Source organism: Bombyx mori, chromosome 18 (assembly GCF_030269925.1).
Source record: "Bombyx mori chromosome 18, ASM3026992v2".
Lineage (NCBI taxonomy): Eukaryota > Metazoa > Arthropoda > Insecta > Lepidoptera > Bombycidae > Bombyx > Bombyx mori.
Genome location: NC_085124.1, coordinates 7159191 through 7167245, shown reverse-complemented (window position 1 = coordinate 7167245; position 8055 = coordinate 7159191). Strand labels below are relative to the sequence as shown.

The following is an 8055-nucleotide window of genomic DNA, read 5'->3' as shown; positions in this document are numbered from 1 at the left end:
CAGGGCGAGACTGCTCCATTGCACTGCGGAGTGGTTCACCCTTGCGATTATTTTTATCAATAAAAAAACATAATAAAAAATGTATACCCGAATAATGATTTTCTTTATACCTCGAATAGAACTTAAAATTAATATCTTTATAACAAGGAACTTCGTTCCTATCCGGTGTCCCACGACACCCCACATCTTTTTTAAAACTAACAAAGCTACACTATTCTCGCCTTTTTGTGTATCGCAATAGTACCCACGGACTTTAGAACAAATTAGATGGATCCGGGTACCTACTAAAACATCTCAGCGTTATCACGCCACGCAGTCCATCACGCTGTTCTTTGGAGTGGAGAAATAATGTAAGAGCCGTCATATTTTTTTCATGCAAAGCTGTTTTTTCGTCAATAAACAAAACATTCTTTTTGATACTCGTATACTGTTTATACATGTTTAATATATCGTGTACCTTTACTTGAGACCAGCATTCACAAAGAAACTTCTTCAAATGTGAACATCAGTTTCAAAAAATTCTCACATCAATTTTTTCAAGTAAACAACTTATTTACATACGAAAGTTACTAAGTATAATTTTCTTCGTATCATCGTAAAGTACCGTTTCGTCCATATTGTCTGGCCATGATTTCCATCGCAGTCATCTAACACCAAAAGAAAATAAAAGCTTAGAAATCACCATTCTACGACCGAAATAGTATTGGACTGTATTCAAAACTCCTCGGAATTACTATACTATTTGTAACCTTCTCCCATTCAGTAAGTCAACGCTTCAATGTAATTTGTTTGCAGCAGGAATTCGACAGTTATGAGATGAGCATAAATTTTTAACGTCCACGTTTAGGTGTCTGTTTATATTACGTGTTGGACCAAAAATAGCCGTTATTTATTATTGGCTTTATTAATTTTGTTAGTCTGCGTTCTGTTTGTATTTTGTTTTTTTTTTCGTGTCACTGCCAATCGACATTTTTATAGAATCATAAATTAAACACGAATAAAACTTCTTTGAATTGTTTTGTACATGCGTAGGTGCAGTGGACAGAGTTTAGTTGTTGCCGGTTCCCAAATACCTTAATGTGAATGTCGTCGAATTTCTTTAGAAATAAAGTTGAAATCTCTACATTAGATAAAGTGTATTGTGCCCTTGAAACAGGAGCACATGACTTAAGAAATAGAGGAATTAGTGTTGTCAACTGCACTCGCAAACTCTTGGCATTTCAATGAGTACGCAGAGTGTGCGGTTTTAATTTTGTGGACAACGTCCCTTTTGCTCGTCTGGGAATTTAAAAATTTTTTTTAATATATGGTCAGACGAGCTTAAACCCAAACGTAAAAATAAGTGAAAAAATTAGGATCAATTCCCGCAATATCTCCAATTGACCAAATAGTGACTTGCAGAAGTTATCGCGGTCTAAAGTATAAGATGCCCGATGGATTCATATCTAGCGAATGTCCTGCAGATAGGTAGAAATTTTTCTAATGAATTGCGTAGGTACTTATCAAATGATCACAAAATTCTTCCACAATAAAGGACAACATCATGTAACAAAAAACAAACCCACAAAAACTGTAACTCGAAGAATTACTTGTATTAGGGCGTCTTGTGAGCCTGCACGGATAGATACCACCACCCTGCCTGTTGCTGCCTTGAAGTAGTAATGCTTTTCTGTTTGAAGGGTGAGGCAGCCGTTGTATTGTAAAAACTGAAACTTGGAACTTATGTCTCCAGGTACCATTGCGGCAATTATTTTGATGTATGTGGACTCCGGTGATCACTTTATCTTAGCATTACCAAAAGTTACTAGCAGCTATGATTACGATATTTATTCTATAATTACATTTACGGGATCCTTGTTTATCAAGAAAACAAGTAAAATGACTTATCTCACGCAGAAAATCGCCCGCAAAATTATGTTCCAGCACTGACACTTTACACATTAATTACACGGAAAAGGCGAGGGAACTAACTTTGAACAAAAGGCAAGTACACTTCTCGTTTAATCTGATTCGTATTATTGCAGTCGTAACGCAACATTCCGTAGGATTTATTACAAAAGAGCTGTTAAGAAAACCTTCAAGGACGGGGCCGATCGGGCAAATGAAGAACCACAATAATATAAGGCTGGACACAGTACCGATGTCAAATGGTAATGATTTTTAATATTAAGTAGAAATTTTATCTATCTATATAATCTATATATATAAAAATGAATTGCTGTTCGTTAGTCTCGCTAAAACTTGAGAACGGCTGGACCGATTTGGCTAAATTTGGTCTTAAATTATTTGTCGAAGTCCAGAGAAGGTTTAAAAGGTAGATAAATATGAAAATTGGAATTAAATAAAGTTTAGGTCTTTTATTTATCGATTGAGGCACTACGAAGTCTGCTGGGTCAGCTAGTTCCCATATAATTATCTATTTCCAAATAAGCAAAGATAAAAAACCATAACCATACGATAACCATTTCTTACAGTGTTTTTTTTTAATTTAGCAGCGATTTACGAGTTGTAATAACTGTATTCGATACTTAGAACACTTAAAACACTTCACAAACACTTTAAAACTCTCAATTCGCTTCTTTCGCTTCGCTTCAGGAGATCCGTTCACTGTTTCGCTTCGAATAGTTCCGATTACTAACTGGCTGCGTGCCATCCCTGCAACGCTTATATTATATATAGCCGATACCACATCCCTAGAATTATCGAGAATATTCCGCACATCTCTAGTACATTATGTTTCCGCAATCTGACAATAGATGGCGTAGTACTTCTCGAGCGTTCTAGGTGCTACTAGATCCTGCGATATTCGTTCGACTATTCGGCGACAGATGGCGTTACTCTTACCGGCGTAACAGTGTTTATGTCATATTTACATATGCATTCATACGACGAACTATGTATATTTTACTATTATCCATTTCTTACCAAATATGACCGGCCTTAAGCGAAACATGATTTATCGAGAAAGCTTTAGTTTTAAGAGCTGGTAAAGCTTTTGACCGTTAAGCGAGTTGTTGCTTCGTGCAAAATGGAATCCTAGTTTCACACGCAACAAAATGTGCTCTTCATTATCTGATGAACTTTACGAAGGCGTTGAGCTCATAGATTAATCCAATTATAGACATTTGAAACGACTCGGCCAAGAATTTATTGCATTATTTTAAAATGATTGTCCGACACGTGTTCTTTTTTGCCATGTTTCTTTTTAGCTATTGAACAAAGGCTTTTATGGCTTCTTTTCATTGCTGTGGACTCAGTTTTTGTTCAATTAAAAAATTAATTATTATTTTCTTCGGAATTACATAATATGTACTTCATAATTTCAGTGAACCAAATTTGTGGATGCTAATAACTGTAGTAGTCTTTGATTTGTAAGACATGTCACAAAAATAAATAATGCAATACACTATCGGTAGTTCATGTTTTTATAAGTTTTATCATGTGGAACACAACTTCATTTAATGTGTAAATTTCATTAGTTTTTTATTACTATTCACAACTATAATGATTGTAGTCATAAAAAGGACTAAACAATTTAGTACTTAATAAATAATATTAATAATAAATGAAACAATTTTAGTGTTTTTTTTATTCTTAGCGTAATAACACTTTAATTTGGTTTCACGTTTATGTACGAAATAATGTTTTATTATTTTAAATCCCGACACTAATATCATAGTTAAAAAACATATTATCACGTTACTTTAAATAGTTTATATAAACGCCTTAAGAAGAAACACCAAAATCTTTTCTCTGGTTTTTGCGTGCAAGATATCAATCAATACAATGTTTTTATTACGGTTTAACATAGTGTAAAATATATTACGATTTTCAAATCGATGTCCCTATATTCTACTTACAAGTTCTGGTAATGCTATATTACAACGCTCTCTATCCATTTTGCGATCGGAATCAGACTCGACGACACGCAAGACAGAACAACCTGTCCCGTGAGATCGTATCGCATAATTAAATGCTGAATATTTCATTATTTTGTGCATATTTTAAATTATACTCTTCATTTTTATTCACCAAACCGAAATTCGTCCGATTTTATATTGTTTGAACACGTTAACTTTAATAATTTTTGTTTTGAAAAGGGTGTATGTAGTATTATGGTAATAGTATATTTTATAGTGTTCCGCCAATTTCATTTGAGACAACCTTTTTAGCTACAGTTTTGTTGAGATTCAGTCTCACATTTCAAGGTGGCTAGTGGCTTTAACGTTGGTCTCTGTAAACCACTCTATACATCCCCGATCACCCTCTTGCACCTACCGATACTCTGAGCCAAGAATGTCAAGCATGACTCTCAGTCATCCTGGATGCTCCCATGACTTTCTGCCCACACATAAAGTCAATCCGCGCCGCATTTATTCCCGGCAGACTTCATCCCATGATTTGCAAGCGGAGTAAAATGTCCGTTTGCAACAAGGTGACATTTTACAAAACTTGCATGCCATATGCATAATGCTATAACGACCTATACGAGTGCGGTGTTCGCTTACGCAGCACACAACCACAAAGTCGTCCAAATTTCCAGGTTCGCCGTCCGAACACAGTGGTTTGTGGGGAGCTGGACTTCGAATCCATCCGAAACACAGCGTCGGGACGGTACTTCGATAAAACCATACTTCATGACAATCGCCTTATAGTGGTCACCGCTCACTACTCTTCGACTATGGCTCACGCAGGAGCCAGTCACCATCAATGCCCTAGACTCTAGACAGATTCTTACGGCTCCATACGACAACCTAACATGGTCATTAGAGGTCGGAAGCACTAGAAGCAGGCTTAGGGACCCTGGTAACCGTACTCGTCGAACTCGCTTAAGAGTTTGACGTGAAAACTTACTGTGATATATAAGCTTGCTGAATTTCTCACTAAGTCTTCTCAACAGAGCGGGACGCTGGTGTCCATACACCACGATTGGGCAGCTATTTTTATATGATATATTTCGTTGTACGTATGTTAATTGCTCAAAAATGTTTTTGTATATTTAACTTCTATCTTAATTTAATTTAAAAACAGTTCCGTGTCATCAAATCCAAGCTTACAATGAATTCATTAAAAATTATTCACTAAAGTGGTGCCTATGGTGTTATCATTAAAGTGCAACGGTTTCTGGTGTGCTTTCGACTTTAATTACAAATGCAATAAAAACGGCCCTTATTATTACTTCCGATTTAATTTGTGTTTGGATTCATTTTCTGTGAATAGACGTTTTATGACAAAGGTTGATAAAACTTGTGTAAGTTAATTTTGTTAATTATTATTGTATCTTTGAATATAATTTTGACAGTTACAGTTCCTCAGCCCGTGAGGACCAGGCTAAACGCCTCGATGATCTATGAACTAGTGGTTGGGTCTATCAGATCACGAGATCAGGGCTTCGGCATGTAAGAATAGGAAAGCAATTGAGATTTTAATCTTAGTACCCAAGGAATACGTCCTCGGCTGTTTCCAACATATTTCATTCTGTGGGCAGTATGCCAATCTGCCTATCGTTACAAATGAGCTAATAAAATAATACAAATTTAATGTCAAAAATTTGTGTTGACAACACAGCATATCTTTTTTTTTTTTCTTAGATGGGTGGACGAGCTCACAGCCCACCTGATGTTAAGTTACTGGAGCCCATAGACATCTACAACGTAAATGCGCCAAGCACCTTGAGATATAAGTTCTAAGGTCTCAGTATAGTTATAACGGCTGCCCCACCCTTGAAACCGAAACGCATTACTACTTCACGGCAGAAATAGGCGAGGTGGTGGTACCTACCCGGGCGGACTCACAAGAGGTGCTACTATCATTACATTACATCGAAAATTGACATTCCTCTTTTTCAACGTTAGCATACTAAGCATTGCTCGGCGACCCATATTCCCAAAGTATAATCGTTTTCTAAAAACTTATCAATATAATATTATTCTGTTGGGCAGAACATGCACTTCGAACGAAAATTATGTAAAATTACATAAATTATGTATCTCAAATTATCGCAACGCGCCTGATGATCGGCAAGGAAAGTATTATAGAATGTCCCGAGGCTAACCTTCGCGTGACTGGGGCTGCGCATTCACTGTAGATGTGGTCCATCAGACTACTGATGAATTTTTGCGAACACGCAAAAACAATTCTTGAACATCAAACATACCATCGCTTCCTGAGCTTTTCGAGAAATCCTAAAACCGTTGATCACAAAACAATTTAATATTTCTGACCTTCGTTTGATATTATAATAAAATTATACAATAACGAGGTGTTGTTACCTTAGGATCCATTTTATTTACAAAATGTATTAGTCGTGTTTCTTCCAAATTATTCGAATTGTTGTTATCTGAGACGGACACACTCTTACAGTCCACTTATCGTTACGTAATCACCGAATTCCTTTTATAGCTTTTCGCGGCTAAAATAGCAGGCTTGTTATACCTACCCATGCCTACCAGTAAAGAAATTAACTGGTAGATTTACTTGAAATGATGTCATACTGAGCTCAGTACAAATTCGATGAGAATATTTTACAGATGAGTTAATAATAATAAGAAATTTTTAGTACACTATCTATTTTATAGTTTCCAGATAGAAAATGTTGTCATTAACAATCTTTGACATAAATCAACAACGAAGAACATTTCGGAGAACAGAAACTAAAATAAGGTAAATATAACTGAATATTCAATCATTTTGATTCAATTTGAATTTAATTAGACTATAGATAGATTGGTCCGTGATTTGTAAATCGCTCGTTATGTTCGCATCGAATGATATGACTACTGCTTATTCGTTGACAAACGATTTCCATGATTAAGGTGTGATTCTAAAGAATTTGGGTAATAATTGGTGGTGGGTTATTATTATCCACACAGGTAACCACCTTCTTCCCTGTTTCTGTCCTAAAGCGATGACGCGTTCCGATTCAGACGATAGGACAGCTGTTTAAAAATAATATTTCGACCTTGAATCTAAAATAAGTAAGCACGACGCTAATATTCCAAGAAATACAAAAACTTTTATCCCCGTACCAAAGCATTTGGTCAGCCTGTTGCGGTCACAAATTCTGAAAACGATATCTAACACTTGATGTTGTGTGGTCTAAACATCATAAATTGACGAAGCTCAAGTTCAAGGGCCGGCCGCACGAGGATTATGGACCCATCTCAAATTTTAAAACAGAAAAAGTTTAATGTAAAGATCACTGACAAATTTGTAACAGAACAATGAATCGGATATTAAAGTATCTTCTTACGTGACACGGGCGAGCGGATGAGACGGTTAGGTAGCGTTCAAAGTGCATAGGATCTTGAAATTAGTATTTTTGGACATTAAAATATCTATCATTTTAATAATGTTTTGGAACGAAGTTCCTTATGGGACGATGCGGAGGGGTACCCTAACCGGGAAAAAACGTCCGTAACGTAAGATTTTTATTATTTATGTATAGTCTTAGTATGATGGCTATACAGTCATAGTATATCTAATGTATAGCCTAGGTGATGACGGTTATTATTATTATTCATATAAATAGCTGTTTCATTGTATATTATTATTATATATTCTTTTACAATTCATTGTGAATATAATACAGTTGATAACTTTGTAGACGTTTTTTTTTATCAATAACAAAATCATAATAAAAATGTATACCCGAATAATTATTTTCTTTGTACCTCGAATAGAACTCAAAATTAATATTTTTATAATAAGAAACTTCGTTCCTATCCGGTGTCACGACACCACACATCTATTTTTTTTAGGTGTTTCGAGACGCGATAAGTTGTGCACAATTAAAAATACTTAGTGTAGGTGATGATCTACTCATTTTGAATTCATCCAGCGCCGCAAACGCTTAGCTTAGCAAATTCAAGAACTAAACTAAAAGTCTATAGTCATGCTAACTAGTACTAAGCACGTACGGCACGTGCGTGACATCTAGTAGTCTCGACAAAGATAACTGTCGCAAACAGAATAAGTTACCTGCGCAAAACTATCGGCGGCGTCCTTCGGGCTGCGTTCGTCGCATCGCTCATCGCTTCGCTTAATGCCCTGTTC

At 35.9% G+C, this 8055-nt stretch overlaps 1 long non-coding RNA gene across 1 annotated transcript; it reads right to left on the bottom strand.

Moving 5' to 3' along the window:
- Window positions 1-407: 407 nt before the first annotated feature.
- On the bottom strand, window positions 408-6491 carry LOC134200559 (uncharacterized). The gene is made up of 3 exons (XR_009975526.1): window positions 6273-6491; window positions 6056-6185; window positions 408-647 (listed from the first exon to the last, which is right to left on the bottom strand). It is a non-coding gene; the product is annotated as an uncharacterized LOC134200559 (long non-coding RNA).
- Window positions 6492-8055: the final 1564 nt, after the last annotated feature.